This window comes from Alexandromys fortis, unplaced genomic scaffold (assembly GCF_014885135.2).
Source record: "Alexandromys fortis isolate MF-2015 unplaced genomic scaffold, M_Fortis_MF-2015_v1.1 scaffold_41, whole genome shotgun sequence".
Lineage (NCBI taxonomy): Eukaryota > Metazoa > Chordata > Mammalia > Rodentia > Cricetidae > Alexandromys > Alexandromys fortis.
Genome location: NW_026067923.1, coordinates 2713585 through 2726455, shown reverse-complemented (window position 1 = coordinate 2726455; position 12871 = coordinate 2713585). Strand labels below are relative to the sequence as shown.

Genomic DNA, 12871 nt, shown 5'->3' with positions numbered 1-12871 from the left:
TAGTATAGTGTAAGCAGGTTCTGCTTGTCATATATACAGACTGCTGATTAGGTTTGACAAGTAATCTTGAATTCTTCATAAGTTTCTATTGATTAAACTTTGTTTCTACATCACATGATCAAAAAATCCATTTGAAGTAGAGAGAAAACTAAGTGACTTGGGTCACCTTGATCAGGACCTTACACATTTCAAACATATTGTCCTATGTATTTGCACAGTGAGGAAAATGCTTTGCACTGAACACAAAATTTGCACCCTCACCTTCACGAGAAATGACCATCATGAGACTAAGGTCATTTAAAAGAAAGTTTCTTCATGGACTGATGTTACAAACTTTTAGTCCCAGCTAAAGGAGGATTGCTGTGGGACAATGGTTTTACCCTGTAAACATTTGCTTTGTGTACTTGTTTAACAAAATGCTGATTGGCTGGTAGCGAGGCAGGAAGTATCAGCAGGGAGACTATGCAGGAAGTAGAGGCGGGACAATGAGAATAGGAGAATTCTGGGAAGAGGATTCTGCATTCTGCAGTCATGACCCAGCTGCAGAGGAAGCAAGATCTAACTGCCTCGCAAAAAAAGGTACCGAGCCAAGTGGCTAACTCAGACAAGAACGATGGGCCAATGTAAGTTATAAAAATTATAAATAAGAAGCTTGAGCTAATGGGCCAATCGATTTATAACTAATATAGCACTCTGTGTGATTCTTTGGGGCTTAATAGCTGCAGGATTGTGCTGGACCAAAAAACCTCAGTCAACAGAGAATGAAGCAGACATGCAAATTCAAGGTCAGTGTAGGAACTTAGTGAGCTGCAGTTTCAAAGAGAAAGGTTTGGATTCCGGGACATAGTTCAGTGCCTTCATCAGCTTATGTCAGACACTGTGTTCAATCCCTCTTACCCCCATCCCCCTAATGTTTAAAACAAAAGATTTCTAGAGAAACCAGGAAAAATGCTTAAGCTGAACCAGCGAAAAGACTATGCAGTTTAACTCTGTCCTCCAGACCTCTCAGCCAACTCGGCCTCGTCATCCACCTTTTTACACATCTATATCCATGGAATCAGAAAAAATACATAACAAGCACAAACACCCTGCTCCTGAATTATGCCTGGCTTCCAATGTGGAAATGTGGTCAATTGATCTGAAAACTGTGAGTGATGCCTATCACCAAGACATCTCTGTGCCAGCTTCCTGCTCTGTGCCGGCAAGAGAAATGACAGTATAGAGTACCTCATTCACTGCACAAGGCCACTTAGCTCGGCACAGTAATCTATGAGGTCATCGTAGTTAGGGGCTTGACTTTCCTATTTTTTGTCATTTTTTGCATAACAAATCATCATACCTATGTATCAGCATCTAATAGCATTGAATTTCAGTTGTTTTGTAAATATTTTTGGCATTTTAAAACGATCCTTTTAATGCTCCAACATGCTATTACTTATTTTAATAAAACTGTGAATGTGAGCATGCTTCAGATGCATGCAATCATACAGGCAAGTGGTGTACATATTTGCCTAAACAAAAAAGTTTTTACTTAATACAGCACCAGTTTATGACAGTTTAGAAAAAATATGTTCTTATATTTAATCTTCAGTAAGATTTTTGTAATTTAAAAAAAGTATTTAGTAACTTATTCTATGTTCACCTTCTTTCTATGCTGTGTGCACAACTTGGGAGAACTGTCTTATAAACTAAGGTCTGCATGAATTATGAAGCAGCTTTTTGGCTGTTATATACTTTCTTTGTAATGAAATAGTTGACAACGGAATGTGGAGTAAATTATTTGCACTGGGGGCATTATTTGTAAATATTGATTTCACATTTTAGGAAACATATATACATAAGATACGGTACTAACTGTGGGTCACAGCCTAAGTAACATGGAAAGCGTTTGTCATGAGTTATTCAAAGTAAGCAGAATTAGCTCTTTTCATCCCATGCTTCTCCTGAAGTCTCAGTATTAAGTGGATTGGCAGTCCTATTTTTAAATGAACAATTACCAAGTCTCTATGTTTCCCATAAAGGGATTTAAGCAACTTAATTAAAAAAAAACCTTCATCCTTTTTATATACTTTTTCATTCATACTAAAGTCTGGCAGAAGATAAACACAGCCATTTAGAACAGATTCAATCAAACTCTATTCACACCCAGGTTCCCTCTCAGAATCTCCCTCCTCTAAGGATTGCTGGCCCTCATATCCCAGTGTCTAGCTTAAGTACCTTTTATTAAATGCTTCTTTAATCACCTTCTTCAGAAAACTCAGTTCAGGCCTGTTCTTCAGAGTAGATAAAAGCCATCTGCTAAAGCTAGAGTTGTTTTTAAAAGTGAGTGGCAATGGGTGCTGGAGGGAAAACAAATAGTGGGAATGCCCAGGTGCTGAGATCAAAGCTGCAGTTTCATTGATTCATGTGTCAGGATAAATGGTCTGCGGCAGACATCCCCCACCCCCACCCCATGCATTCACTGAATTCCAGTTGCTATGACATCTTCATAAATATGCCTAACAGTTATTCACCTTGTAATAGTAAAAGGTAAATGGGTATAGGAAAAGGGGGGATCTTAATTAAAAGGCCAACTTATCAAAGGATAACCCAACCTATATTATACCTCACTCTGATTGCAGCTTTCCTTCTCGGATTTAAGGATACATTTGGCTCCCAGCAACACTGAAACTCATTATAATCATCATTAAAATTACACTTCTCCAGTCAGCAGGAGCTGGGTGTCTTGCCCAAGCTGTGGCATTCAGCCGCTGGGAAAAAGTAGATCAGGCCTCCATCAACTGACCCTTTGGGATAAACTTGAATGGGCTCTGATGAGCTTCAAAGGGCGCAATCCAAAGGTCTCCCTGACACAGGACCCTGCTGTCTCCTGCTTCCTGTATAAAAGCAGCACTTAAGCTTCTCTAAAGGGCAGGCTGCTGTTTAAGTGCGTCACAGTCTTGACGAGGAAACACATAAGGGAAATATATAAAATGGACACGATCCAGGTAGAAATGTGAAACATGCTATGTGTAAAGTATGCATGTGTATGTGTAAAGTATGCATGTGTATGTGTAAAGTATACATGCTATGTGTAAAGTATGTATGTGCATGTGTAAAGTATGCATGCTATGTGTAAAGTATGCATGCTATGTGTAAAGTATGCATGTGTATGTGTAAAGTATGCATGTGCATGTGTAAAGTATGCATGTGTATGTGTAAAGTACGCATGTGCATGTGTAAAGTATGCATGTGCATGTGTAAAGTATGCATGTGTATCTGTAAAGTATGCATGTGCATGTGTAAAGTATGCATGTGTATCTGTAAAGTATGCATGTACATCATACATAAGCACTCACTCATATTTAAATGAAATTGCTTATGTGAATGAAATCAGTGACTCAGCTTTCCAGAAAGCCATAGCTTACCACAGAAATTATAGTGCCCATAACAATCAATTCTCTTACACTCCCTTCTAAAAATGAAAACACACCATCTCTACTAGCTCCATTCCACATCTGTGACAGAAACCAAACCATAGTAAGCTTGATCAATTTTGTTTTGGGAAACACCTTAATTGTTGTATTTTATTACTTATAATAAAATCGGGCATGCATGTTTTTATTCCTTGGTCATGTCTAAAATCATCCAAAATCAATTTTATATAACCTGCCATTTTGAGTAGACACCTTCCAATCACCAAGAGTGAAAAAGTGTTAATAAAATCTGAATAAATGTACATACTTTTAAATTTTTAAGCTATTTTTCTTGCACTGCAACATAAAAGTAAAATAAACAGAGCAGAGATTTGATTTTTCTTTTTCACTTCAATTATAAACCAGAGCAGTTTGTAGACAAGTCTATAGTTCCAAAATGTTTTTATCTGCAAAGCCAGATTTATTTGAATTGTTCAACTTATCTTAGCAAAGTAATATGAGGAAGCCCCATAAGAACTTGCACACACTGTTAAATACAGAGAAAATAATGAGGAAGTCACAGTCAAATTTGCTTGTTGTAAAAGGATTACAAAACCTTCTTCATGATATGCAGAAATAGCTTATGGATCCCTTTCTGCCACCTTTCTTTCTGTAATCATGGAAACCAAACACTCGCAAGCATTAGAGCTCCTTAGCAAGTGAGATAATTCACAAATAAAACCGTTCCTTGCCTGTGGAACAGGGAAACAGAAGAAGTGTGCTGATTTTGCCTATTATTCTCTTGGTATCAGAGTGAGCCTTGATAATAAATTTCAAGAGGAAGTAATTATTCTACATAACAAATATGTACCAGCATAGAGAGACGCTTATACATGGGCCATCCAATGTGAGTGATTTAATTCTTATCAGACAAACCCAAATCACTGTTTTATGATTTGTATGCAGGAACTCACATGATAATGGTTATGCAAAATAGCTGAGAAAATCCTGAAAAATCCTGCAAAGCAGTTAAAAAAGAAGGAAATCCCTAGCACTGTGGACTCCAACTACACAGGACCAGCCATGTCTCTCTGACTGGGCTCTCACTTCTAAACAGCTACAGCCACCACTTTACTGGATTTCAGGAAGCTCTACCAAGTGTTTACTAGCAAAGAAACCTGTCCCTCTCACCAGCTCTCCAATAAGAAAAGAGAGCTCAAACTTGTCTCTTGCCCAGTTACCATTCTGAGACTCAGGACAAAACAAACACTCCTGATTGAAGCAGTTCTGCTCTTCTCAGCTTACCAGGGAGTTTCCTCCAGCATTGCTAAACCAATACTGTTAGCAAAAGGAATTAACTCGGCTTACTCAATCATCTGATTCTACAGACTACTCATTTACACACCTCTTATTTAAAAAGAACTCAATGAACATATTATACAAGGAAAACAGTTTGCACAATTTGTAAGAAGCTTGCATGTGTGACTTTCAAGAGATTCTCAATTGAGCCAACATTAGAACATAAAGAATGTGAGTGTGTTTAATAGACACTGTTATAACTAATCATTATATTCAATTTAAGCTTGTAATTTGAAACTAAAAAAAGCTAAGGTACATAAAAACATGATTTTCTGTTGTCTGAGGGTTTTTGTCCTGTCCAGTTCCCATAGTCGTTAAGTCCTAAAGAAATCACAAAGAGGTCTACATTCACTATAAACTGATTGACCCATTATCTCAGGCTTCTTATTAACTCCTATAACTATATTAGCCCATTATTCTTATCTGTGTTAGCCACATGGCTTGGTACCTTATTTGGTGGGGCAGTCATATCTTGCTTCTTCTGTGGCTGGGCCAGGACTGCAGAGGAATGGGCTTTTGCCTTCCCAGAATTTTCCTGTCTGGTTGTCCCGCCTATACTTTCTGCCTGGCTACTGGCCAATCAGTGTTTATTTAAAATATAATTGACAGAATACAGACCATTGTCCCACACCAATTTTCTAATATCATAGACAACAGTTTAAATCTATTTGCAATAATCTTTGTATTCACAATTCCTTCTCTCCTTTCCACAGTTCAGTGCTGCATTTATCTTTCTCTTTTATGAATACATTGTTAAGCCATCTCTCAATTTGTAAGAAGAAATAAAGCATATGAAGTATAAATTTTGATTAATAGGTCATATATGGAATCAAGTATCCCTTAAACATTTTATAATATCAATAGGTATATATATAACATACTTCATTAAAAATGAATTAAATTATATAATTATGCACATAATAGCTACTACTAACAGTTGACATTCATGAAGTGTGGGTGTAAGGTTATATTCTAAACACTTTCCACCTATCAGCCTATTTAATTCCCACAAGGGCCTGGTGTGTCTTTAACCATAACTGAAAAATGAAAGATTCCACCATATAGTAAGCCAAGCAACTCTCCCTACTCAGCTCAGGATTATTGGTCATAAAAGTAGAAAATTACTTATAGTTATTTAAAAACGGCAGTTATTAGTAGTCTAATCACAAGATCTGATAATATAAAGCTAACATTGCATGTCTACAGAGATGTGTCCATTAGTATAATTGCCTATTATACAAGCATTTGGGCCTCAGCTGGAATAGGGAAACCTTTACAAAACTCTGAATGTACTATGCACACCTGGAATCCCAGAGCCGTGGATGTGGGAACAGGTCATTCCCTGGAGTTTACTGGCCAGTCATTAAAGTCTAACCAATAAGCTCCTGGTTCAATGAGATCCCTGTCTCAAAAAAGAATGTAGATATTGATAGAAGTCTCTCTCTCTCTCTCTCTCTCTCTCTCTCTCTCTCTCTCTAACACACACACACACACACACTCTCAGTAGTAAAAGGCTAATGTTTGGTTACACCCTTCTCCCTCACTTAGGTCTTCTGACTAACGAAATCTTTTACTTCCCAAAGATAAAACGAAAAACATGCAGCTTTCATTCTATTTTTAATTTCTTTTTGGGGGGTTTAATGCCCCAAAATAAGTGCTTTATATGAAAAGAAGGCACTCTTCTGCTTATACATGTCATTATGAAAGGAAATATAGAAGTAGCAAGTTATAGCATTAATAATTTGCATTTCCTGAAACCTTCACTTCTTCATACAAGTTTCTATTTGGAAGATGACCCTGAAAAATAAGTAACATAGTGATTTTTTCTCCCAATGTACCTTATTCTTTTTTCTTAGCTACCAGTATCTAAGTTGAGATATCTGCAAAATATCCAGAGTCATTAAAAGCCACAACGGTGGATGCGGTGAGAGCAACAAACCAATACACCCATCCTGAAATTAGTGATGTGTCTCTGAAAGAATTCTGCTTCTTGCTTTTGTTTTTGTATTGCAAAATTTAGAATACAAATTTTATAGATTTTTGTGTACAAAATAAAATAATAATAAATAATAAACAAACATTTTATTATAAGCGTGTGAGCTTATTATAAGCTTCTGACATCAGAGCCAGATTCTCACCTCTTACCCTTGAGGATATTTGGTCTGGCTAGGACATGCATCAGAACAGTTGAACGAAAATGCCTTTAAGAAAATATTGCTCCTTCAAGATAAAGCAGTTACCACTGCTTCTGCTTTCTAGCAACTACTCATCATACCCTGTCTTGTAATTAACTGTTTCATATTAGGCCCTGAGTTTATAAAACCTGAATTGGTTATGTCCAATAGTAGATACTAAATCCAATATGAAACATGTAAAAAGGGATTTTATTTTTAAAATATCTTCAGTTAATAAAGAAATTTACAGCTGCAATTAAATCCCCAATTATTTTGAGATTGTATTAACTTGCCCAGACTCATACTGTCAGAGCCCTGTGTTCTCTATGGAACATCCAATGGGCTTTGTGGAACAGATTTATGAAGTACTAAAGAACCAAATATTAGCGATTAAGTGTCAGGACTCACTTTTGGTAGGTGGGGATTGAAAATAGTTGCAACACTGCATTGAAAACTCCATGGTGAAATATATGTAACTGTGAAAACACATACTGGTGTACAGTTAGGACATGCATGAGGCACAGAGAGATTTTCCTGTTGAGCGTGAATAGGGATACTACAGCAGGATAGTATTGGGTCAAGTGCTAAGCAGGGCGGTAGCCAATATGCAGAGCAGGCTGTGATCCAGGGAAGTACGGAAGACCAAAGAGCATGTGAGAGCTCCCACCAGCAAAATGCACAGCAGAAGACCGCGGCAGAGTTAGGAGTTCCCAACAAGGCTGGGCTACTCAGTGAGACCCTGACTATGCACAAAATATTGTATGCATTTAATTTTTATAAGTAATTCTGTGCGAGTGTCTTCACGTGTGGAGGTGTATGCCTGAGACAGTATTCACGTACAGGTCACCGTATAACTTGTAATAGTTCGTTTTCTACTTCCACAATATGGTCCCAGGCATCGAATTCACTTTCCCAGGCTTGGCAGAAAAGAACTTTCTTACTAACCTCCCTTCTGAACCCCAGAAAATAAACTTTAAAGATATATTTTATTCTTTGAAAATTTTATACATTATATTTTTAATATATTCAAACTCCTCAGCTCCTCCTTCTCCCTTCCTATCCCTTCCTACCCAACTTTGAGATTGCTTTCTTTTTCCCCTCTCAGGTCGAGTTTGGGTTGCACAGCGAGGCTTGGGGTTGGGGTCTGCTTTGGTTTGTTCAGTCTGCGGGTGTGGGGGTGGTCACATAATTATAAAACATTCCTCTACCAGCAGGCATGACATGCTAAAGTTAGTGTACTGCTGGTCTTTTCCTTTTCTGTGTCTTTTTCTCTGCTTCACAATAAATGCTGTACACAAATATTCTCGCTTATATCTGTAAATGGTCTTTCTACCAAAACCTACACCTAAAGACAGTTGTATCACCAGTTTGACAGTAGAATAGAATTAAGAGTAGAATTAATTTTAGATAAAATTTTCAATATATTAGCAATATATTATATATATATTTATGTTTGAATTTATTATATATCCTCAGTTTTTAAAATACCTTAAAAATGCTAAATTAAGAAACAAATAGTTAAAATTTACATACCATTCTCACTCTGCCCTCAGATTTTGGTACGTAAATTTTTTGATTTTTTTCTATGCTTTCTCAGACATACAAATACACTATAAAACCAGCCATTAGTTTTAATAAATGAACATTTTCCCTCATTCTCATTACAAAACCTAATTTTTTTTAGTCATAACTAGGCAAAAGTATGTTTTCTATAATCACTGAATTAGTTCCAGTACCTCCTCAACAAAATGCTGGACCAGGCTGGACAGTGCACTCGTGACATGAAAGGCTATGTTTACATGTATGTCTCAATTATTTAACATGCTTTGTGTCTATAATGCACAGAAACTACTGTTTTCAATAATGCAAAATCCAACAATATGTTAAACAAGAAAAAATAATACAACACAATAGAAACTATGATATTGGAGGGGTGGGGCAGTGAGAAGGCTGCACAGGGAAAGTACTTGTCTCTGAGTCTGAGAACCTCAGGTAGATGCCCGTACCCACAGGGTGAAAGGAGTCAGCAGACTGGCAATTTGTCCGCCTCTTGAACATCGTGGTGTGTGTGACACACACAAGTGTGCGCATGCACGTGTGCGCGCACACACACACACACACACAATAAATAAATATTCAGTTTAAAAACATGCTATATAGAGTGCTATTTTTCCCCTCCCAAAACAGAAAACAAAACTGCAAAGATATTAGCTAAAATGTAAGCCCCAACTGTACAAGATGCCTTAAGTTTCCTGAAGGGGGACATGACTCTCTGAGGTATTACAGTGCCAGGTTGGTTGGTGGAACCAACAGAGTAAGCTCCTATTCTGTCTCCCAGCTTCACCAAGCCCTTTATTATAGTGTCCCTGGAAAAGGATGTATCAGATATTAAACTGGCAAGGACAGACGCTGCACTTAATCCTAGCTGAGTGACCAAGAAGTCATGAATGCCATTTTTAAATAAAAATAATAAATCAAAAACATCATTGTCAATAAATCATTCATGTCTCTGAAATATGCTTATGTAATTCCTGTAAGAACTCTATGGCCTTCTAAGCAGTGTGGGTCTCTGGACTCTTTAGAAGACCATAGACATCGTTCCTCCAGTTCATCAATAGGGGATAAAGAGTTTCTAGGACCAAGCAGATGTGTCTACCTCCAGTTTACAATACCTTCTTCTTTGGCTGTTGTCCAGGCATCCATGTCTACTATATTCATGGAGGTATTTTGTCTAACAGCTCTTTTCAGAACTTTGTTAAGTTTATAGATCTTTGGTTTACGTATTGTAGTTTCTTGTTTTGTGTTCATGGGTTTTTGTGTGTGAATGGGTGTATCTCAATTTGTATGTATTTCTTGTGCTTTTTCTTTAACTTTATTATGATTTTTTCCTATTCTAGCTTGTTATTATTATTATTACTAATATTACTATTGATTCTTATTTTCTAATGAGAGAAAAAAGTCTTGGAGTTGAATGGGTGAGAAGGGGAGGACATTCTTGGAGGAGTTGGGAGAAGGGAAACCATAATATATTGTATGAAACAAAACTCCTTTTTCAGTAAAAAGAAATATTTAAATATGTCTATTTATAAATAACTATATATAGTATAGATATTCTTGAGATTGTGTGTGTGCTTTCAGTACATGAACTAAGGCCATAAAACATCTTGCAAGAATCAGTTTTCTCCTTCTGATATATGAGTCCCAGCTATGAAGCTCAGGTTATCAGAACTTTAAGGCCAATGCTTTTACCAGATGAGCTGCGTTTCTGTCCCCTCACCTTTAATCTCTTAATGGTCTGAACCCAACCTGGAAGTGAGCAAGCCTCACTCCTGCTCTACCTTCAAGCAAATAGAATGCACTACTAGCATGAACATTCTCCAGACAGAAGTCTCTCTGGCATTCAGTTTTGTAGAGGTGGAAGGTGGTGTTGACAAAACTTACCAGTGAAATTTACTAGAGTGAAGGCACAGGCTTCTTCTCACTGCTGCTCCGAGATGGGGCAATGTGGAAAACCAGTCAAGCAACAAGACACTAAGTGGAAGTCAACAGCCCCAACTTTCTAAATGCAAACCAGGCTTTAAGATGAGATATTTATCTAGGTAGTGGGCCGTGACGTGTTTAACAGTTTGTGGGCATATTTCAGTATTTTAAATATTTGCCAGTGTAACACAAAGTGCTAGAACCAGCTCCATATGATAAGTACAATTGGCCTCGATGTGAAACGGTAACGAGCAAAATATAATTTCTTATATAATTGCTATTATAAATCCATTCTGACTCTAAGGGGCTTTACCTGTCACTGTTAATTAAATCTGTGCTTTGTCACCTGTGATGATCCATTGACTACAGAAAAAGTCGTTAATTTTTGAACCAATAACAAATTACAAAATGTAATTGCAAGGGCTGCTTTATTTCCAGGGCTAGGTGATGAAATCCCCTTAATATTCAACAAAGGTGAGGTAACTTTTGAGTGTTACCATACCCCTGTCTCACAGCCCATTGGGTTTAGTATTGGCAGCAAGCATTCTACAATTTTTCAGTTTCTTAATTAGATTTAGCTATTAATTTAACTATTCTATCATACAGGAACAGAGAGTACAACCCAATTTGCTAGTTAATTTTTCTTTCTGCTTTTACTAAACAATTTCTGATGGCCACATATGGCCACAGATTTGCTTCTGGAGTCTTGTTATTCATCCAGTTGCCTATGATGCATGGCATTGCACACACACTGCTTTACTTTCTACTGGCATAAAAACTTGGGAATTTTAGATATAATCACAATTTATATTTGTGCCAAATTTATAAAGCAATTAGGACACATCTGTCTTACTATTTTTAGTGTATTTATTATATACTTTATTTATGTGTATGTGTATAAGGTATTTCAAGTGCCCACAGAAGACAGATGTCGGTGGGGATCAGTTTCCCTGGTACTAAAGATCCACAGACCTGTGTACCAGCAAGGTGGGTACTGAATCTGAGATGTGGGTGTCTGGTTGAGCAGCAAACACTTTTAACCACTGAGCCATGTCCAGATCCCGTCTTTCTGCGCTTTCTCACTATCTGTGAAGTATGCTCTTCCTTTCCTTGCACAGATAAACTAAACTGAGGTCCACGGATGATAATTATTCTCAGTCACACTATTATTATGTGTAAAAGTCTTTGACTCACCAATGGCTTTTCTAAACCCCTGTGTATCTCAAATCACTAGTTTGATGGATAATAACAATGTAAATTAGCAAACATACACTGGAGATTTAGTGTCTTCCCCAAATTAACAAATAGCATCATATCAGAATATACCCGTGGATAATACATAGGTTAGATAGAATTACTGTAATTAAAGAGGTTCCCTTTCAATATTGAGGCCATGACAGGCTCACAGAGTCAATGAGCATGTTGTCATGAGTACACACTCCAGAAGTTCTAAGAAAAGAAATAGGAGTCTGCCCCGGAAGAATTGCAAAGGTAAGTGCAGCAGGCAGAGGGGAACTGGGATCTTGCCCCAGTGTAAACCCAAAGACTTTTGGTTGGTGAAACCATGTCACAAAGGCTAATAATAGATGGCATGAGTGAGAGGCCTTGCCTCCAGGGCCAAAGATGTGAATTCACTGAGACCCCCAAGATGGAAAGAGAGAACCAACTCCTTCGAGTTATCTTCTCACCTCTGTGTGCATGCTATAATATGTGCATCTTGCATACACAAGCAAATAAATAAGTAAATAAATAAATAGTTAATGGATCAGTGATAAGAAAATACATAGAGTGTCAATCCCCATCTATCTTAAATCTGTCATTTTCATTATGTAAATAACTACAAATAGAAATATGTGTTTAGCTACACCTGAACCTGTCAGACCTCTATTTGAAGATTGGTATCTCCAGATTTATGGTAATAGTTAACAGTTTGGTGATGACTAATGAATACAAAAACTCCAAATGAGAACCCCCAATGAGTATCAGAAAGCAGCAGATCCTAAGACCAGGCAGGCAAACCAGAGTGAGACAGAGCAACGTAAACACAGCTAGGACGACAGGAAATGCTGCACGTAGAAGTGAGAAGACTCTTGTAGGAGACAAGGTAAGGTAGAATTTTTTGCCCAGACACCTGGGAGCCAGCAGTTCTATCTGAAAGAATCTACACTAGCAAGGGAATTAACAATATAAAGACATGAGGAAAGAAACATGCATTATCGTTGTGCATGTAATGAGGGATTATGAATTGTTTAAATCACAGTACGTCTATTTTTAAATGTCATAGATTCATACCTATTAACAAATCCTCCTTATCCTGTTAAGTAAACAAGGAAATGGCAGAATAGTAAACTCAGTATATCTGTATGTAAGAGGTGAAAATACTTGCTTATAATGCATACAAAGGAGCAAAGAAGCGTGCAAATCATCAACTTCCTTTAGTCTTTGGTGACAGTATTTTTCCAT

The 12871-nt window shown here is 37.3% G+C and overlaps 1 protein-coding gene and 1 non-coding gene across 5 annotated transcripts in view; both read right to left on the bottom strand.

Annotated features, from left to right (window-relative positions):
• Nlgn1 (neuroligin 1) overlaps window positions 1-12871 on the bottom strand; it is a 660587-nt gene that overhangs the window by 543682 nt on the left and 104034 nt on the right. The window lies entirely within an intron of this gene.
• Window positions 9185-9373, bottom strand: LOC126501479 (U2 spliceosomal RNA). Its single transcript, XR_007591688.1, has one exon. It is a non-coding gene; the product is annotated as a U2 spliceosomal RNA (small nuclear RNA).